This window comes from Thermobia domestica, chromosome 9 (assembly GCF_964235325.1).
Source record: "Thermobia domestica chromosome 9, izTheDome1.hap1.1, whole genome shotgun sequence".
Classification (NCBI taxonomy): domain Eukaryota; kingdom Metazoa; phylum Arthropoda; class Insecta; order Zygentoma; family Lepismatidae; genus Thermobia; species Thermobia domestica.
Window position 1 is genome coordinate 217,296,899 of NC_137462.1, and position 20,674 is coordinate 217,317,572.

A 20,674-nucleotide genomic window follows, 5' to 3' on the forward strand; every position below is an offset into this window, starting at 1 on the left:
GAAGATAAACACAGCGAGGAAAGGGAAATGAGAGGGTTTAAGGAAAAGAAGAAAACGAAAGGCAGTGAACGCGCTCAGTTAAATTCAAACAATAGCCAATTTTATTTTTATAATACATTTGAACATATACATTGCGTTTATATGTGTTTATATATGTTTCCAACAGGTGTGCCATGTATTTGTAGTGTGCCATAATATGCACATAATCAATAACAGCATCTCAACTCTGTTTCCATTCTTTTCAACCCACAGCCAATTGGCAACGAGCTTCAGCAATCTCAACAACGTCCGAGAACACGAACGTATTGGTTTTATAATAATAATAATAATAACAATAATATAAGGAAAAATCATATTTTCTCAACCCAAGTAGCAGGCACATGTATACGTCGTAATTGACCATAAATACAAGGTGAAACTGGCTCAAGAGGTACTGTAGGGGGCGGATTATTTAACACGAGGCCACCCCTCCTCAGTATCTTCAGTCAGATTTTAGTGGTAGTGACGATGAGTTCTCAACAGGCCCGTATCCACGGGGAACTAGGGGGCCGAGCCCCCCTAAACTTTGCCTGGCCCCCTATAAGTTTCACGGTAGGCTTGCAAATGAACTATAATATGGTGATGAAGAATAATATGATTGGGTCGGGGCCCCCTAACTTCTACCGCCTCCCCCTAATTTTTTGGGCTGGCTACGGGCCTGGTGCTCAACAACTGTTCTTGTATGAGTTCGAACTTGAGAATAACGCTGCTGCAGCAACCCAGTACATTTGTTATAGAAAAGGGGAAGGTACAGCAACTCGTTCGCTCCAGAAATTTCGTGCTGATTGTAAAAATGCCGTCCCAGGGTAACAGATCCTAAGGTCATACGATACGGCACTAAGGAAAAACCATCCACCAGCACACGATGATTGTCAAACCAACTTGGCATATCTCAGTCTACTGTAGGTAATGCGTCACCTTAACGAACTCGGGAAAACGACCAGAGGTGTCGCATTGTGCCACATGGGTTGACCCCAGCTCAGATCAACAGGAAATTGATTTTCCACTATCGTAAAATATACATTTGTAGTTATACGTTTCCTGCAGAATATTACATAGGCTTGTAAGTTAAGTCCAAAAAACTACAGGATTTACGCATGTAACCTACGTTTGTATGCACGCCTCCTACGTTTCTTTTTTCCCCTCAGTGCAGCTCATGTAAATTTGTGTAGACAATATCGAGTCTGTGGGTTCTCTCAGAGAGATGGCAACGAGTGCTTGCGTAGTTTAAGACAAACAGCAGGTTTGTATCTGTTACCAGTTCAGAGGGGGGGGGGGGGCTGGAGGTGTTATAACTTGAATGCACCTTGTAACTGAGATATTAATAAATTGATAAAAATGCCCACCAGAAATAGTATATTTAAGCTAAAAGCAAAAAAATAAAAAAAATAAAAATAAAAATAAAAATAAAAATAAAAATAAATAAATAAATAAATAAATAATAATAATAATAATAATCTTTCCTATTAATATACATTCTAAATGAAATAAAATACTACTTAGGGACTATTTCTCTGCATTATACACATATTTTATTCCTACATTCCTCCTCCCAAAGTGTCCCTACAGCGTAGCGACTGTTGCCTTTGTTCATTAACAGTTGTTGCTGAAGGTTCCAAGTAACATCCCCTCCTACAATTTTTCAGTGTAAATTGTTCACTTTTTCTCCTCGTTGCATTCACTTCGTCTGTGCCCCTGGCGCCGCCACTGTTTCGCCATCACTTATGTATGATTGAATTCTTCGAACATGGTTTCCTTTGATAGCTATCTTTTGACCCAACATTCCTATTTCTTTCCGTTACAAAGATATTGTATTCCTACATTCCGCCTCCCATAATGTCCCTACAGCGTAGCCATTGCTGCCTTTGATCGTTAACATTTGTTGCTGCATGTTCCAAGTAACATCCCCTCCTACAATTTTTCAGTGTAAATTGTTCACTTTTATCCATGTTTCATTCACTTTCTTTGTACCCACCTCTAGCGTCGCCACTGTTTCGCCATTAGTTATGCATAATTGGATTCTTCGGATGGTGTTTCCTTTAATTTCTTTTGTCCCGACATTCGTATTTCTCTCCGTTCTTGCGATATTGCAAATTACCGCCTCGGAAGGTGATATTTCAGACGCCTCTAGCGTCCAAACGAAGCCGCATTCACCCAATGTTCATATGACATTTATCTCCCGAATTTTCCGTCATTGATGCACAACCACCCTGTATATTTATAAACTATCTACGTAGTGCTATAACCAGGAGAGACTGAGCAATATCAGTCTTCTCAGTATCGATTGTGAGCGAACTCAAACCGTTGTCGTTAGTGAAGTTTTAGCATCCTTCGCATCCCGGAAAGCAAGACGCATATTTTTATTACGCTCGACCCTAGCCATAGGAGCTAAACACGCGGTCCTGATTTGTTAAAGTTATACGTTTCTTGACATGTAGCGTACATATAGCAGAATGTCATCGTGGCCAAGCGTGTTAGCGCAACCGGTTAGTAATTATAATAGTTTTGGCGTGAGTTCAAACCCGGCTCTAGGAATTTTTAAATATTCATATTACTTTTATCATTAAAAGAAGATAAAAATAAAACTCATTTGCTCTTGTACGTAATATATAATACATAAAAAGTTATTTATTTACATTACGAAACAGTTGAGCGAGCAGCAGCGAGCGGAGGGGGTTAGAAGCCCCACAGGGCTCAATTTGTTCCATCTTTACCCTCATGATAATACCACGTGACATTACGTCACAATCGAGTGGTCCAACTTTGAACCTCACACGTTTCCTTGTGACTAAAATGCATTTTTTTTAAGGGTGACACTTGAAAAAAATGTATGCCTCATGTTTTTACGAAATATAATCCAAACGTAATTATATTTTTATTTTTATCAACACAGACAGTGACAATTTTCTTCAATACTTGCACCAAGTTTGGACAATCGCAAACTACAACCAATCAGAAACGTGTATTTAGTTCCTATGGCTAGGGTCGAGCGTAAAAAAAATATGCAAGCAAGACGTGCCATCCAGCTTCACTAGTTTTCAATGTAAGTATTGTTTATATTATCAAAACTAATAATCTGTTAGTAACATTGATTTCTTATGTAGTAATAATAGATTGATGAATATGTATTTGTTAAAGGACATTTTTATCATTTAAGGTACTAAGACTACTTGTATTTGCTATACACTTTTATAAAGGGGCCCGGATAAAAGTTTTGCGGGTGAGCCCGCACTCGACTACTGGTCTGAACCCCCAAGTTCCGGCACTTATGACACCCGTCATATCTATTCTTGATCACTTCCATCAATTTCTAATTCGTTGTTTTAGTGTATGAAATTTTAACATTATGTAAATACATTTAAAAATCATTATGCACAAAAATTGCAGATTAATTGCATGATGAAAGTATACTTTAGGGATTTCGTAAGGGTACGAAATGAACCATCTTGAATTTGAAAGGCGTTACGGCGCCAGACGGTCGCAACAGTTCACGCCTGTTGTTGTACGATAATTTCCAGTGCGCTCGAATCGGACGGAGGCGTACACTTCTTTCCCCTTTTTCCATCCAGATCATCAGAGGCTATTTTCGGTAAATAAGTCCTCTCTGTTAGACTTCTTGAGAACTACCACGCCTTGAAAGAGATTACAAGCAACGGTGATAGCGGAATGATTGCCTCTTTTCAACTTTACTTTTTTTTTTTCTTCCCAGTGAGCGGATGCTGTGTTTATGAATCAGGCAAGAGCGAGGTATAGGGCGGAGTGTCCAGAAAGAAGAATCAAGCATCTTCATCTCGCTATCTTAAACGGAGATGATAAAAGAGTAAGATATGGATGAGGAAAGAAATATTCAATTTTGTTCTTGTTAACTACAACAAAATGTTCTGTTGACGGTGATGGTACTTGACACTAGAGCGAAAAGAGTGAAGCAAGAAGGTTAATTCGTGTTTGCTATGTTGCCATTTCATTAGACAACTCTACACCGGATTTATAATTGCAAAAGAGATCTCCTCGTTGTTTTCAGGTAAAAAAAAAAAAAATAAATAAAATAAATAAAAATAAAAAATAAAAATAAAAATAAAGTAGATACACAAAGAGGTCCCCTCCTCCTACATCGAATGCGTATATATATATATATATATATATATATATATATATATATATATATATATATATATATATATATATATATATACAAATGTGCGAAACAAGTAGTATCAAGCAAGTTGTATGAAGAAGTTAGTTTACTCTCCCGTTTTAAGAGAATACTCTTACTGTCTTCTGAAAATGACAAACGGAACTTGTAAACTTTCCTGGAGGGGCAATTATTCATACTTGGGTCTCCTAGAAAAATATGGACACCCCTATTCAAATATGAAATTTACCCCTCCCAGCATACAAAATCTTAATAAATATTTTTATTACTTCTAGGGGTCTCAGTTGGCGTTTACTTAAGTAGGGTCCAGTGTTCAGATGATGGGCAGAAACAGTATTTTAAATTAGTTTCTTTTGGAAGTGGTAGGATAGATCCATTCCAAGGGCCTCATTTACGGAAGGTATGGAAGTTTTCCTCCTTAGTTTGAGAAATATATGTTTTGTAATAATGTGTGTACTAATATACTAATAGACATGAAATTCTTTTGACGATAGACAATTCCCCCCCCCCCCCCGACAAACTCTGAAACGACTTTACTCGTTCGTTCCAAGTTTACAAGTTAAACTAAAGGGACAATATAAGTCTACTTACGACTATATACGAAAAGTTATTAATAAATTACAAAGTCGATTTTGGCTTGACATCAAGCCAAAATGGCCACTTTTACAAATGAGCTTTTTTTGAAAATGGAAAGGGTGTCAATCGTTAGTGTTACGTTAATACTTGTACATATGGAACATTATTAACAAATTAAAGTGACGATTCTGGCTTCACGTCAAGCTAAAATCGAACAAGTAAGCAGAAAACGAAACTGAATGCCAATCGCCAGTGCTAGGTTAGTGCTACAAACACAACGTTAGTCCTCCTACGTAACGGAAAGTTATTGGGAAATTAAAGTGTCAATTCTGTCTTGACGTCAAGCCAAAATCGCCACTTTTACGAATGGAGTTGCGGAAAACGAAAAGAGTGTCAGTCATTAGTATTTCATTAGTGCTGATTAGTGCTACAAGCAAACCTTGGTGCTCCTACGTACCGAAAATTATTAACAAATTAAAGGCAATTCTGGCAACCCAAACTCATAATTTTTACAAGTAAATTTTACAGGAAACGGAAAGGGTGTCAGTCGTTAGCGTTACATTAGTGCTCCTACTTAGGGAAAGTGAGTAAGAAATTACAGCTTGACGTCACGCCAAAATTGCATCTTTTACAAATACGCTTTGGGGAGCATAAAAATGTCTCAGTTATTACTGCTACGTTAGTGTTGGTTAATGCTATAAGTACAACGCTTGAGCTCCTACATACGAGAAGTTTTATTTAAGAAAGCGGCAGTCAGACCAGAATCGGTACTTAAGCGACATCAATCGTTAGTGCCACATTAGTGGTGGCTAGTGCTGTAAGCACAATATTAGTGTTCCAACGTACGGAAAATTATTAACAAAGTGAAAATCGAGACTTATAAAACTAAGTTTTGGGAAAAACATTAGCTAGGTATTCAATCGTTAGTGCTGGTTAGTGTTCCTACGTAAGGAAAGTTATTAACGAATTAAAATGATGGTTAAACCAGAATCACTACTTTTACAAACACGCTTTGAGGGAAAGAAAAGGTAGTGAATCGTTAGTGCTGGTTAGTACTACAAGTACAATATTAGTGTTCCTACATACAGAAAGTTATTAACAAATTGAAGTGGGATTTTTATTTGCGGTCAACCCAATGTCGACACTTTCAGATATAGGCCTGGGAAAGAACAAAAGAGTTGTCAATCGTTAGTGCTACATTTGTGGTATACAAGAATAACGTTCATGCTCCTCCATACAGGGTGTATGAACAAATAAAAATGTATACATCCTTAAAAGTTGGTTTGTTTAAGAAGAAATCAAGGCATTTCTTTCTCTTAATCTACTAAAGCATATTTAGTAAATATAAACTATAAATTCCTGTAGGACAAAACACAATATAAGAGGACAAATTTAATCTCGATTTTACGTAAAACTTAAAATGAATGTCGCGAAAACTTGGCTAATATCGTATTTGTTCTATCCTTTACCAATAATACTGTGTACACTATAAAATAAGACTTCGTTTCTTTTCATCATTTGATATTTTCTTGCCAAACATGTTGATCTTGTCAGAGCTCCTTCGTAGCTATATGGTTAACACATACGCCTTTGGAGCAGGAGACTTGGGTTCGATTCCGATGGTTCAGATCCCCGTTAAGCTGTAGGTTTCGTCTCATTAGCCTTGCTGCTGAAAAAGACGCTAAATTCCAATCCAATAATGTTTATCTTGCCAACGAAAAAGGTAAGAAAAGCTACGTTTCTGTATCCCATCCTCTACTCAAACCCACTACTTAACCTCTAAACTTCATAAGCAGTATTAAGCTGATTTTTCTCTTTATCCATAAACATTTTACTCGAGTCTAATATCCAGCATATGGGGAAAATGATTAAGTATTCTTCTGATTGTAAGATAATTTCAAAATGAAATTCTTTCAGTACGACAGAAACACTGTACCCTGGAAGCACGTCTGGTTCCAGCATCTGACAAAAGAAAAATATTTTCAGATGGAAACTCACAATTAACATTTTTTATAATTAAAGAGCAACTAAAGAAGTTTATTTCTCAAAATACATTTAAACAGAGTATAGTTAAAATCTGCTCCGTGGGGAACAGTTCACAACATCAATCTCTTGCAGTGGTATTATGTATAGCCTACGATATAATGTTGATGTTTTCTAGTCCTTCCACACCCCTTTTTATCCCCACAGCGCGCGGAACACAAAGGTTAATTTCTAAGACAAAACTTCTATACCTTCTTTTAAACAGTTATATGAGATGTATTAAAAGACCCTATTTTGCAATGTCCATTTTCGAAAAAAGCACTAAACTTTCAGCCTCTTAGACAGTTGAGTAGTACAGATGGTGAATAAGGTGGTTCTGTAAGGTAAATTCATAGTTTGTTATTTGACCTTTGAGACAAGTGCTCATCATTTCCACTCACAAAATTGACCGCGAAAGATAAGATAGACCGCTAAATGATGGGATGCCATTGTCTTGTTAACATGGCGTTAAAGTACCTACAACTCTGAGGAGGAGCCCTCCTCTGGAGTCACGAAAAGAGGGATGGACAAGAAATGTCATGAATCAAATACATATAAGATTTTTTGCACTCCCCTTTTCAACCTGAATCCGCTTTCCATTTTGAAGATTGGTGGATGTCCTGTGGAGAGCCTCCGACAGGTTAAAGAGTATCAGAAATTAAAAATAAAAAAAAGTTTCCAGACCCGTTAGCTGAGTTGAAAAAGAGTGACACTGACAGGTTGAATTGAGTAAAAAGTTTTGCAAAAAGAACTACATATCCATATAGAAACTACATATATTTCTATACCTAGTATTCTTATCTCAGTACCTGAATTATCATTAGTAAATTGTTTACTTTTTAGGCATCAGTTTGCCGGTATGTCTAAATAAATACATAAGAAACTAAAAAACAAGGCCGTAACTTGTGGGGCGCAGGAGAGCAACTGCTCCCCCACAGAAGCTCCCTGCCGTTGGAGGGGGGCCCATTTTAAGACAAAATGTTCTTACTCCATACACGATACGAACATGAAATTATAAATGAAGCATCAAACAGGTTAAGTACATTCATAAACAAAACAGCACGCAAAAGCTAAATAAAACAAAAATAAGTCGACGGCCCATTTCAGTAAGAAATGACTAGAGATAATATTTATTCGTATGGCTTTGAGATTTGTCAATATTGTCCCCTTATTTAATGTCATTATGGAACGAACCCAGAGGCGTAAATAACGGTTCCACAGATCTTGCAATGCGGGAGGGCCCATAGGCTCTGGGAGCCCAAGAATTAGAAAAACAATTTTTTCTAGGGGTCCCAAATACGTGTGTTAATGCTTGCTCCCCCCAGAAAGAAATCTAAGTTACGGCGCTACTAAGAAATCTAAAATTATGATGATTAGAAATATTTTTGTATGTATAAAAAAAGTCATTAGTACGTTAATTACTCATTCTTCCTATAGGTTGAAAAGTACACACAAGATATTTATTTTAGGTTTATTTCCTTTTGTTAACATCATTTTGCATGGGATAGAACCTCTTACTTCGGTTTGGGATTCTTCGGGTACATAACTGTATGTTAATTTGAGAAGTTGGTACGCAATCGTGTCTCAGCATTAAATTATTTATTATATTTTTGAAGTACACATTTTTATAGCTCATTACAAATTTTAGTGCAATCGCAAGTTTTGGAATATCCTTGATGTAGTTTCTGAATAAGACATTGTACATAATTAACTGTTGTTTAAAAAAAGAAAAAGTTTGACATCAAAATTTGAAAATACACCTAGTTTAGTAGCTGAAAATCCTGTGAAACGAAGCAGTAAATGACTACAAATGGCTAAGTGAATTCAATGGTGTCTCTTAGTGTTTTTAGTGTCAGCTAGACTAGTGGTTCTCAGAGTGGGTGTTAACATCTCCAAGGGCGTTCTTGTTTTCATAGGAGGTGCTGGTACAAAAAGGTGCCTGGCGGGCGTTAGACTATGGTTTCATGGCAAGTTAGACTCTTTTACTACTACTACTACTACTACTACTACTACTACTACTATCACTACTACTACTACTACTACTACTACTACTACTACTACTACTACTAATAATAATAACAATTTTCTAATCAGCAGAAAAGATTCTATGGTATATGAAAAAGCCAGTTAAGTTAGTACTTTTCACTAATGAAAACAGTGTATTCTTCTGTACTCACACGAAGAAACGATATCGATTGTGCATAAATTCTTTAAACTTACACTTTAATACCTTTAAAACTACTCTAGATAATAACGGTTTTCAACATGTAACAACATAACTTATAAAATTTTATTTATTTATTTTCCAGATGACGCAAATTTGACGAAAAATGTGGACACCGTGGAGAAATTTCAGTGCTTAACCTGTTAATAGAAACCAAATCCGATTCCCAAGTGCAACGAAAGTTTCGGAAGGGACCTACCGTCCCGACCAACTATTCGAGCTTGGCATACGTCATTTATGGTAACCGATAGTGTTCTCCATAAGCAGAGGGTGGGTCACCCATCTGTTTCAGACGCCAACGTCGACACAGTACAGCATGGGTTTCCAAGGAATCCAACAAAATCAGTGCGTAGGGCGGCCAGAGAGTTGGAAATACCAAGATTAACAGTGCACAGTCTTGCATAAGATGTTATGTCTTTGTGAATACAAGCTGCAGCTGTTTCAGGCACGAAGGAATACGGATAAATCTCAGCGCAAACAATCTGCAGTGGATTGGCGCAAACAATGACCTTTCGGAAAAGATTTTGTTTGTCCGATTAGTCAACTTTTCATGTATCGGGCAAACTGGAAGAAACAAAACATTATGAGTTATCTTGTCACACATTGAAAACCAATTTGTTATTATCTACTACAGTTTTAAAGTTATTAAAATCTTAAGTTGCAGAGATAATCTATGAACACGCGGTACATCAGATGGGGAAAGGACGTTTCCCTCCAAACGATCAGAAAAGTCCTCACACACACACACACACACACACACACACACACACACACACACACACACATATATATATATATATATATATATATATATATATATATATATATATATATATATATATATATATATATATATATATATCCAGGGTGGTCCATTTATCTTGATACGTCCTTGGAACTATTAAACTAATAGACAAAAAACACTGAAAATTCGTCCACGCAAACATCGTCAGAGGGACATTGTTTGACGTTGCCTACTTTTCAATATCATCAGATATTGAACCCAACATGAAAACATAAAGATATAGATTTTCAAATGACACTACAGATTATTCAATGTTTCAGATTTACATGAAAAACGAAAACTTACAGTTTCAAATTTAATATGCAATGTTGCAAACTAAGAATGCTACAGTATCATAAATATCGGAAAACAAACTAATTTTAGAGGGTTCTACAACAATAATTACGAATGTGACACGAATGAGGTAAGACACCCGAACTACCTTAATATCGAATACTACGGTCATCATGTGTCGTATTTTGAACAAATAAAGACGAAGTTACAAGAAATTGTAAATTTCACTTTTTTCAAATGACTTTATTTCGAAACGTGTTTAAAGATATGTCATATCCAATTAGGTACATGGGTTTTAATAGATAAAGATCATAATGCCGTTTACATTTACCGTTCCGGAGATATTAAAAAGATGTTAAATTTGATATAATACTTAAAATTGGGTATTTGTAGGAACTATTGAAACATTTTTTTTATTTTGCTTCTATACATTACAACAACAATACCTTTTATTTGGTTTAATTACAATAGTTATTGGATTTAGATAATTTTAAGCAATATTGCAAACTTTACCAGCATTTACCCTATGTCCAGAACAGTTTGAGATATTTGCTGTGAAAGGCATTACAGTCTTTACATCTATTGAAAGACATCTGTGGAATTGGATGAGAGATTTAGCTCAGGAGCTTTTCTAAATGAAGGCTTTCAAAATAGGTCAAATTTTCAATACTTTGTAACTTTGTTCCTATTTATTCAAAATTTGTCATACCATGATCATAGTATTAGACACTAAAACACTTCTGATTAGTATACAGGTCACCAAAATTTGGATATCTGTGATACCGAAGCGTCCTAAATTTGCAACACTGAATAGCAAATTTGATATTGTAAGTTTCCGTTTAACATGCAGATTTGAAACACACAATAACATGACGTAGTGCTATTTTAAAAATATACCTTTACGTAAGATTAGAAACATTGTTAACCTGGTGATATCACAGAATATGTCATACAATGTCTTCTTTGCGGGTATAAAATTTCAACGTTTTTTGTCTATTAGTTTAAAAGTTACAAGGGCGTATCAGATAAATGGTTCATCCTGTATATACCACGTATATAAAAATCAGGGTTTATACGCGAACTTCGTTATTATTAAGTATTCTGCCTTTCGGCAGATCCTGGGACTAATGAGGATTTTTTTTTTTTTTAATTTTAGATTTGAGCCTGGAAGTGTTTCTTCCATTTTTCTCTATGTTCAGATTCCTCTTTTAAGGTCCAATATTTTCTCCTATCTTTCAAGTCATCGATCAGCTGTGTTCTTCTTCCTATTCCTCGCTTCCCTTCCATCTTTCCTTCTATGGCGGTGTGAAGAAGGCAATTTCTTCGCAAGATGTGTCCAATCCAATTGCCCTTTCTACGAAGGATGGTGGCTAGAAGTGTCCTCTTCTCTCCTATCCGTTTTAAAACATCTTCGTTTGTTGCTTTCTCTGTCCATTTTATCTTCTCTATCTTCCTCCAACACCACATTTCGAATAGGGATGTGCACGAGACGAGTCGAGACAGGATTTTCCTAACAAAATTCGAGTCGAGACACGTCTCTTCCAATATAGAAATATACAATTTTCGAGTCGAGACATCACTTTTACGGCACATTTTCGAGTCGAGACAGCCACAAACCTTGTCTCGTGCGCATCCCTAATTTCGAAGTTCTCTACATACATATTTCTTTTCTATTTTCCGTAATATCCAAGTCTCTGAACCATACAGTCCAATGCTCCATATATAGCACTTCACCAACTTCTTCTTAAGTCCAATATTGAACCTGCTAGTTAAGAGTGACCTTTTCTTCTTGAATGCTTCTTTAGCTATGGCAATTCTTGACCTGATCTCTTTGGTGCAGTAAGCGTCTCTCGTCAAAATATTTCCCAGATACTTGAAATTATCGACCTCTTCAAGTTCTCTTTGTTCTACTCTGATCCGTAAGGGCATTCCCACGTTATATTCTCATGACTAGAGACCGGATGTTAGGCAAAATGCCTATTCTTTAATATTAAAGATATGATCAAAAATAACGTTTTAAAGTTCATATAGAGGGTTATAGTTTCGATTTAAGCCAATTTTATTTTGCCTATTTTGCCTATTTCGACATTTACTGCCTAAATAATTGCTTTAGTGCCTAATGTTGCCTATTCTATGCATTTTCTTCAAAGTAAGCCTTCATTGGGAAAATATATAATTTATATAACATAAATAATACATACATATATACGTATATTAGGTGTTTGTAAACACGAGCACGTGGTACGTTACAATATATACACAGGGTGAACTTCAAAGATGTGTACATACTTCCGAGGTGATTAATGATATCAAAAGAAGACAAAAAGTTCTCTTGTAGTTTGTCGAATTCCGTGTCGTGTGCGAGTGATAGTGATGCCAACTTGAAATCGAAAATCAAATCTTGACAATTGGAATGGAACAGATAGATGTGTACATACATTGGGAGGTGATTCGTGACATGAAAAGAAGACAAAAAGTCCTCTTCAACGTCACGAATCACCTCCCAAAGTATGTGCACATGTCTCGCTCCAATTGTCAGGATTCGATTTTCGATTCCAAGTTGGCCCCCCTGTCCCTCGTATACGACGCGGAATTCCACAACATGCAAAAAGACTTTTTGTATTCTTTTGATGTCACGAATCACCTCCCGAAGTATGTGAACATCTTCCAGGTTCACCCAGTATGTATGGAATGCGTAACAAGCTTAGTTTTTATATATACAATAAAAGAAGATATTGACAAAGAAATATGTTTCTATATTCTTTGAGCATTATTTATGACTTGAATCTATTTTTTAATAGTATTGAGTATTTATCTTCATTATTTCGAGCTAGATTTTAGTGCCTATTTTTTAAATTTTTAGTGCCTATTTGCCTGCCTATTTTCTAGGATTTTAGTGCCTAAACATCCGGTCTCTACTCATGACTTTCGACCTTTCGATGTTAATTTCCATTGCATACAGTTTTCCAGTGTCAACTATTTTGTCAATCACCTCCTGTAGTCCTCCTTCGGTTTTAGCTATTATAACCGTATCATCTGCATACCTGATCTTGTTAATGATCTGCCCTCCAATCTTGAAATCTCCAATTCCCAATCTTCATTAAACATTCATTGTAAATGTTGAATAATTGGGGTGACAAACTACATCCTTGTCTAACTTCTCTTCTAATCCCCACACTATTGGTTTCTCCTTCATTCAAGCGCAACTTCACTCGTTGTCCTATGTACAGATTTTGAATGAGACGTCGATCTCTCCAGTTGACTCCGATTTCTTTAAGTATTTTCAGAAGTTGCGTCCAATTGACTCGGTCGAAAGCTTTTGTTCAGTAGATGAAGCACAAACACAACTCTTCCTTTACATCAAAAATTCTTTCTGATATAATTATCATCAATCCAATAGCATCTCTGGTGCCTTTTCCTTCCGGAATCCAAATTAATCTTCTTCTAACCTCCCATTTATCTTACTTTCCAGCCACCTGTTCAGTATGCGTGCAATGATCTTTCCAGTGTGGGAAATCAGGCTAATGGTTCTGTGATCGCTGCACTTCTTTGCTGGCTTTTTTGTGCAATGCAATCATTGTAACGTCAAGAAAATCCTTTGTCCATTCTCCACTCAGGTAGATCTTGATAATAAATGAAGTCAGTACTTTCATTGCGTTGTCTCCTAATCCCTTGAGTAAATCTACTGGTGTGTTGTCGTCTCCAATGACCTTTCTCCTTTGCATGTCTTTGATTGTTTGTACTACTTCACTTTTCAATATACTGGGTCCTTTTTCATCATCATCCACCTCTTTGTCTGCTTCGATCGCAATATCTTTGGGGCGGTTCTTTTTATCATACAGATCTTTTATGTATTCCTCCCTAATTCTAAGGATTTTTTGATGGTCAGTGGTTACATTACCTTGTTGATCTCCGATGTCGAACGTTCGTATAAATTGTTAGCTTTTTCTCCTAATTCTTGTGCTATCTGGTACATCAGATCATAGCTGTCGCGCCGTTGAAGTTCCATTATTTCTTCACATATTTGCTCCATGTATTTTTCTTTGGCTTTGTCCGTTTCTCTTCTCAATTCATTATTCAGCCTTCTGCATTCCTTGGTGTCCGTGTTTCCCCCTTCTGCGTTCCTCCATCTTCTTAAGCATTGTTTCATATATCCATGGTTTTCTCGATGCTCTTTCTATCCTGCCAATGTTATTGTAGAGGTGTAAAGTAGAATTTGTTTAATTTTCCCCCAACTATTCTCTATATTGTCAACCATATCACCTAATTGCACATAATTTTTCTTCAATCCCTTCTTTCACATCATCGTCGATATTTCTTATTCGTTCCAAGTTCCATTTTCGATTTCTCCTCCCATTTTCCTTGATCGACTTGAACCAGGTTTGCACTTCCGCCACCAGGAGATTGTGATCCGAATCAATGTCCGCTCCTGGCAGTGTCTTCACGTCTCGTACACTATTCCTGAAACAAGAATGTAATTGATTTGGTAGTGTTTCTTATCTCCTGGACTTTTCTACTTGTAGCTTGGTTTTTCTTTTCTTAAACCACGGTTTCATCACCACCAGAACATGTTGCCTACAGAAATCGATAAGCATTTGACCTCGTTCGTTTTTTCTACCTAGTCCAAATGGTCCCACTGTCGTATTTGCAGCTCCTCCTACTACGCTGTTGAAGTCTCCCATTGCTATGACGTTGACCTTACCTTTTCCTTCCTGATGCAATATGTCACTAATCTGATCATACATTACTTCTACTTCATCATCATCATGGCCGATTGTTGGCATATACACTTGTATTAGCAGAATATCCACTGGTTTTGCATGTAGTTTTAGAAACATCAAGCGGCCACTGCAGTATTCCACTTTGGTTACACTTCTTGCTGCTTCGCTCTTCATTGCTAGCGCGACACCATTCTCGGCCTTATCGCCGCCCGAATAGTATATTCTGTAATTTCCCGATACTATCTCGTCTTTCCCTGGTCATCTCACTTCACTCAAGCCCACTATGTCCACTTTACATTTGTCCATTTCCACTTTTAAATTCTCAAGTTTTCCCTCATGTCGTAGAGTTCGTACGTTCCAGGTTCCCATGCTGAAATGAAAGTTATTATTATTTTCTCCTCTGATGATTCTTCCCGGAGTAGTCCTCATCCGGAGATCCGAACGGGGGACTACTTTACAACCGGAATTTTTTACCTCAGGAAGAACCATCATATTTATTTATTCTCCTCCTTCGTCCCTTCTGGGAAAAAGATAATGTGGTAGTATTCCCATTTTCTTTCCATGCCGCTGACCATCTAGTGGTTAATCTGCCTTTTAGGGCAGTTTCCCTTCCTAAGGACAAGAAGGTGCCCTGACCTTCACCCGCTCATCCGTTGTTAATTTGAGTACTACAATTTTTTTCTTGGTGATATAAATACAAAAATGCACAAAAATAGTACAAAGTTAGTTGAAATCTGAGTTAGTTGAAATTCAAATTCGATGTCGCACTACAGCTAAATAGACCCTGGTAAATTATTGTTTTTTTAATTACCTACTTTAGAACTAGACTTATATTAGCTATACTGAAGAGGAATTGCTTTAACTATACAAGATTCTGGTGCGTAGCATTGTCTACAAATATCCTAATGTAATTTCTTACGCACGGAATTTTTCTGACACCAATGACACATTAAGGTGCATAATAATAATAATAATAATAATAATAATAATAATAATAATAATAATAATAATAATAATAATAATAATAATAAAACGTGTTGTAAATCAGTGGTTTTCAACCACCGGTTCGCGAAATTATTTTTGATTAATGTATCTAAGAGTATGGTCTCCTAGTATCTACAGCTTTTACCTGTCCGCGAGTATCGAAAGGTTGAAAACCACTGCTATAACCTGTAAATCATCTCAAATTCAAATTTAGATTCAAATTCAAATTCAAATGCCTTTATTAATGCGGCCGAGATTCAGCCAAGACTGTTCTAACACCTAACCCTTGTCATGAAGAAAAAAAGTAAAACAAAGAGTAGAGAGTAATAATAATATAAAAAGCCACATTACAAATAATCACATCAAAAATAAAATAAGATAGTTAAGAAAGGTACAAAAGTAAATACAAATTCCAAACAAATAATAATAATAATAATAATAATAATAATAATAATAATAATAATAATAATAATAATTATTATTATTATTATTATTATTATTATTATTATTATTATAAAGTAATCTAAATCTACGATAGATTTCAAGTATGTGAAATACAAACTTTATTACAAGGATAAAAGAAAAATATACTGTTTAATGTCGCACCAAATCGTACATATTATAAGTGCTAGAAAATAATCACTGGTCATTGAATAAGCAAACTTTTAAAGCTTTTAAAATGCGTTAAATGAATGCTGGTCTTCAATTATTTCAGGCCATGAGTTTCATGCCCTTGGCCCTGATATAGAGAAACATCGCTCTATTTATTTTAGTCTGGGCCTTGATATGTAAATTTTTTTACTGTTACCAGCCACATAAGAACGAATATCTGACCGATGTGTGAGGTTACGATGCAAGCATTGAGGACGTTTTATTCTCAAAATTTTATGAATGAAACAATAATTACGCAGGTATTTTCGTCTTGACATCGTCAGAATGTGATTGGTGTTCAGCATGGCTAAAATGTGTTCTTTTCTTTTTTCGATTTGTAAGCCGAAAGAGATTGTCCATACACTTCGTCACAATAGTTAAAGATTTTGTTCAATTGTTATGGAGTTCCTAGGATACTATATAAACATTTAGAAGGGTTAATAGTTAGATCGTTATCATTACACCATTGAAACACAGATATTAGGTCTCTATTTAGAAGTTCAGCTATTTGCATAATGTTTTGTTGTGACGAAGTAATAAGTAGCTGTGTATCACCTGCGCAGCAATGAGCAGTGTTAATTGCAGTTATGAGGTCAGCAAAATACAGGGAAACAACAATGGACCTAACATAGAGCCCTGAGGTAGAGACCTGCACGGGCCGACTCTGCTATTACCTTGGGCCGGGCCGGGCTTGGGCGGGCCGACACTGTTATTTCTTTGGGCCGGGCCGGGCTTGGGCTGGCCGACACTGATTTCTCTTCAGGTCGGGCAGGGCTGGGGCCGATCAATTGCAATTCTTTAATAATTATTGACTTTCGTTAAACGATAATTGGAATAAAGCCAAACGTTGAGGAAGTGTGTCCGTGAAAAATGTTACAAAGAATGCACTAGCTATTTACAGTTTATGTTGCTTAGCGGCCCCACTTTCACTATAGAGGGTTGCAGGCATTATGCGGTAAATTGAGCTCTGACCTTGACCTTCACTGAACTCAAAATATAACAAGGGATGGGAATGTTTTGCCTGTCGCTAAACAATATTGCCATCTTCACTTTATGCTAAAAATCAATTAAGTTAGATTTTTGTTACAGAGAATTGAGTTTTTGTTCTTTCGATGACAGGCAAAGTTCTAGGAGGCAATGGTACCATTCGGGAGGCAAGCATCAGGTTGTGAACCAGAGTTTAGAAAATGTTTCTGAGGGTTAGGTCAAATTTAGTACTAAATTTTGAGAAAGATTGGGGCTCGAGCTAATTTTTTAAAAAAATTTATCGAGCTGGGGTCGGGCCAAAAACTTTTAAAATGTATCGGGCCCGGGCCGGGCTTGGGCCAAGAATTTCAAAAAACTTATCGGGCCGGGCCGGGCTCGGGCCGAAAATCTCCAAAACTTTTCGGGCCCGGGCTGGGCCGGGCCTAGTTACGTTCGGGCTGGATTGGGCTCGGGCTGAAAAATTCGGCCCGTGCAGGTCTCTACCCTGAGGCACTCCCTTGTTAACACTAAGGGTCTCGGATATAGAACACTGTAATGTTCGTAGATACACTTGTTGCTGTGTACAGTACACGACAAGTAAGATATTGAAATAATCTAACAACAGTATTAGATAGGTTATGATATCTGAGTTTATTCAACTACAACTTATGATTCATAATATCAAAAGCCTTAGTTAGGTCTAACAAGACCAAAATTGTTACCTGAGAGTTATCAAAAGCATCTCATCCGTAACTTCAGCCATTACGCTAGCAGTACCACGATATTTATGAAATCCAGATTAAACGATTAACATATTCCGATAGTTGCAGAATCATTATTTTTTCTAAGACTTTTGACATTACTAATAAAATAACTATTCCAGATTTTACTTGTGACTTCTTAGGCAGTGATAGTTCGTAAGATGTGGATAGGTATTTTCCAAGCCTTGAGAATGCAACAATTTACTAAGGAAAAATTTATGAGTTAAGTGAAGTAATAAAAATGATAATGCTTCTTGCGCATTTTTGTAGTTATCTCATTAAATCCTGCTGCACTAAACTTTATGCTGTATAATGTTTTCCTTAAGTCTAGGCCTACTTCGTTTAGTGGATGTAATTGGAAAGTCTGCATTTGCATTTGTGTGTTTTTCAGGTGTAAATTGAGTAACTTGGTGATCAAATCTTTCTGAATTTGTCGAGAGTACTCTCGATACATTAACAAAATAATTGTTTATGTAATGTGGGTCATTCACTTCATCAGGAATTATTTGTGATATTTTTCCTGTTAATATCAAATTCTTGCGTTTATTTCCACTTATTTTCTTAATTTGTACAGTTTTTATCACGATGAGAAAAGATGTATTTTTTCTTGACCAACTACTATTGTAAAGTTTCGTAGTTTTTATATTCTTCCCAGTCTTGTTGAGAACAAGTTTGTTTAAATTATGCACATCAGGGAACAAAACTTTCATTTAATGCAACAAACATATTAGATGTCTGATATTCACAATGGATCTTATTACTTGGAATCAATAACAGACATACCTAGGTATATGTTTCTTAGGGACGGCATATGAACGACATCGACGCTGTAAGCCTAGGCGAGAACGAAACCCAAAGCATCGAGATTTACTTGAGAGAGATATATTTGTGACAACTAACATATCTTTGGTGCACGGTCATAAGAGCGTAATCACAAAATTAATTTTTCAGATGAGCCAAAATGAACTCCAAAATATGTCGTTATAAGAACTTGAAACCACAAAATGTTACGAATTACTGTTAAAGGTATATTGCTCATAATATCATAAGCCCATAATATCAAATAAAGGATATTGTTTTTCTGGTCAAAAATTTATCATGAACTGCAAATGACCAAAAACTGACTTAAACCCTTATGACTGTGCACCAGATATATATATATATATATATATATATATATATATATATATATATATATATATATATATATATATATATATATATATATATATTATTTTATGGAAGGATCACGGTATTATTTTAGGTTTATTTTAGTGTCCTAAGAGGGCTTCTGGAGTACGTAATCAATACTCTTAAAGTAATCAAAAGTGTGCACAATTTTGTCTGCCAAAAGCCTCAAAACAGTTCTGAAGGAGATAGTATTTGAATACTTCTACAGTTAAGCCAGATAGCTTAACTGTGGTAGAATCACTAAATAATAATAATAATAATAATAATAATAATAATAATAATAATAATAATAATAATAATAATAATAATAATAATAGTTAAAACGCTATTTGGACCTTTCAAATAATTCGTAAAGTTCTTTCAAACACTCTCATTCGAAGAAATTTAAAAAAGATCAAAAGGTATCTCTAAAATAATAAGATTAGACTAAAACTATCCAAACAGTAAGTTATTTGTTACAGTTGGTTAAAGTATGTGCAAGTATTATGAGGAAGAAAAGTTGCGATGTAGACCGCATTGTTTATTAATAAAGAGTTAGGAGCTGTAGTATAAACTTACCGTAAATATTTCAGAAGTATCATGGTGCTTTCTGCTTCCAAACTCTGAAAATGAAGAATACTTAATTCAGAATAGAAACTTTAAAATTCATGATTTTGTTAACTTATACTATGGTTTTCATAGAGCATCAGCACTACAAACGACTAATGCTGAAGGATTGAGCTTCTTCATTTTCTTTCAGCGTGTACCACATAAATTTGCAAATAACTGTATGAAGTATAAATCTTGCTTCTCCATGTTTTTTTGAATAGATAGAATTTTAACTCTTTTTTCATACAACAAACCTTCACTGTAGCTGACTGTGCAAAGTTTTAATGACTGTCAGTAGTTTCATAATAAAATAATCTTATATTACAATAGTATAAGAATAGTCAGTCATATTGCGTTTCATTTATGACACAAATATAAAGCTGTATTAAGTAGTAATGATTAAACATACTTAAAGGACTGAACTTCTTACAGTTTAATCAAGAATAATAAAATTTATTTTGAGATTAGTGAAAAATTAAATATAATAAGGATGTCCTTATTATTTAACCAAGACGCCTCAGTCTGTCAGTTACGTTCGCAGTAGTTCACAGTCAGGATAATAGTTGTCGCTAGCTGCACTGCCGACTACCTCACTCCAAGAAATGTCGCTAGGCTGCGGGCAATTTCAAGACGACCCGAAGGCTTGGATAGTAATAATAAAGAAACGTGTGTATTGTGACGTACAGTAGTATTGTGACGTACAGCGGGGGACACTTCTAA

The 20,674-nt window shown here is 35.8% G+C and overlaps 1 protein-coding gene across 1 annotated transcript in view; it reads right to left on the reverse strand.

The window, feature by feature from the left end:
- GEFmeso (Guanine nucleotide exchange factor in mesoderm) overlaps window positions 1-20,674 on the reverse strand; it is a 784,292-nt gene that overhangs the window by 519,570 nt on the left and 244,048 nt on the right. The window contains exon 2 of the mRNA XM_081725859.1: window positions 19,925-19,968. The gene's annotated coding sequence lies outside the window, so the exon portion shown is untranslated. The remainder of the gene's footprint in view (window positions 1-19,924; window positions 19,969-20,674) is intronic.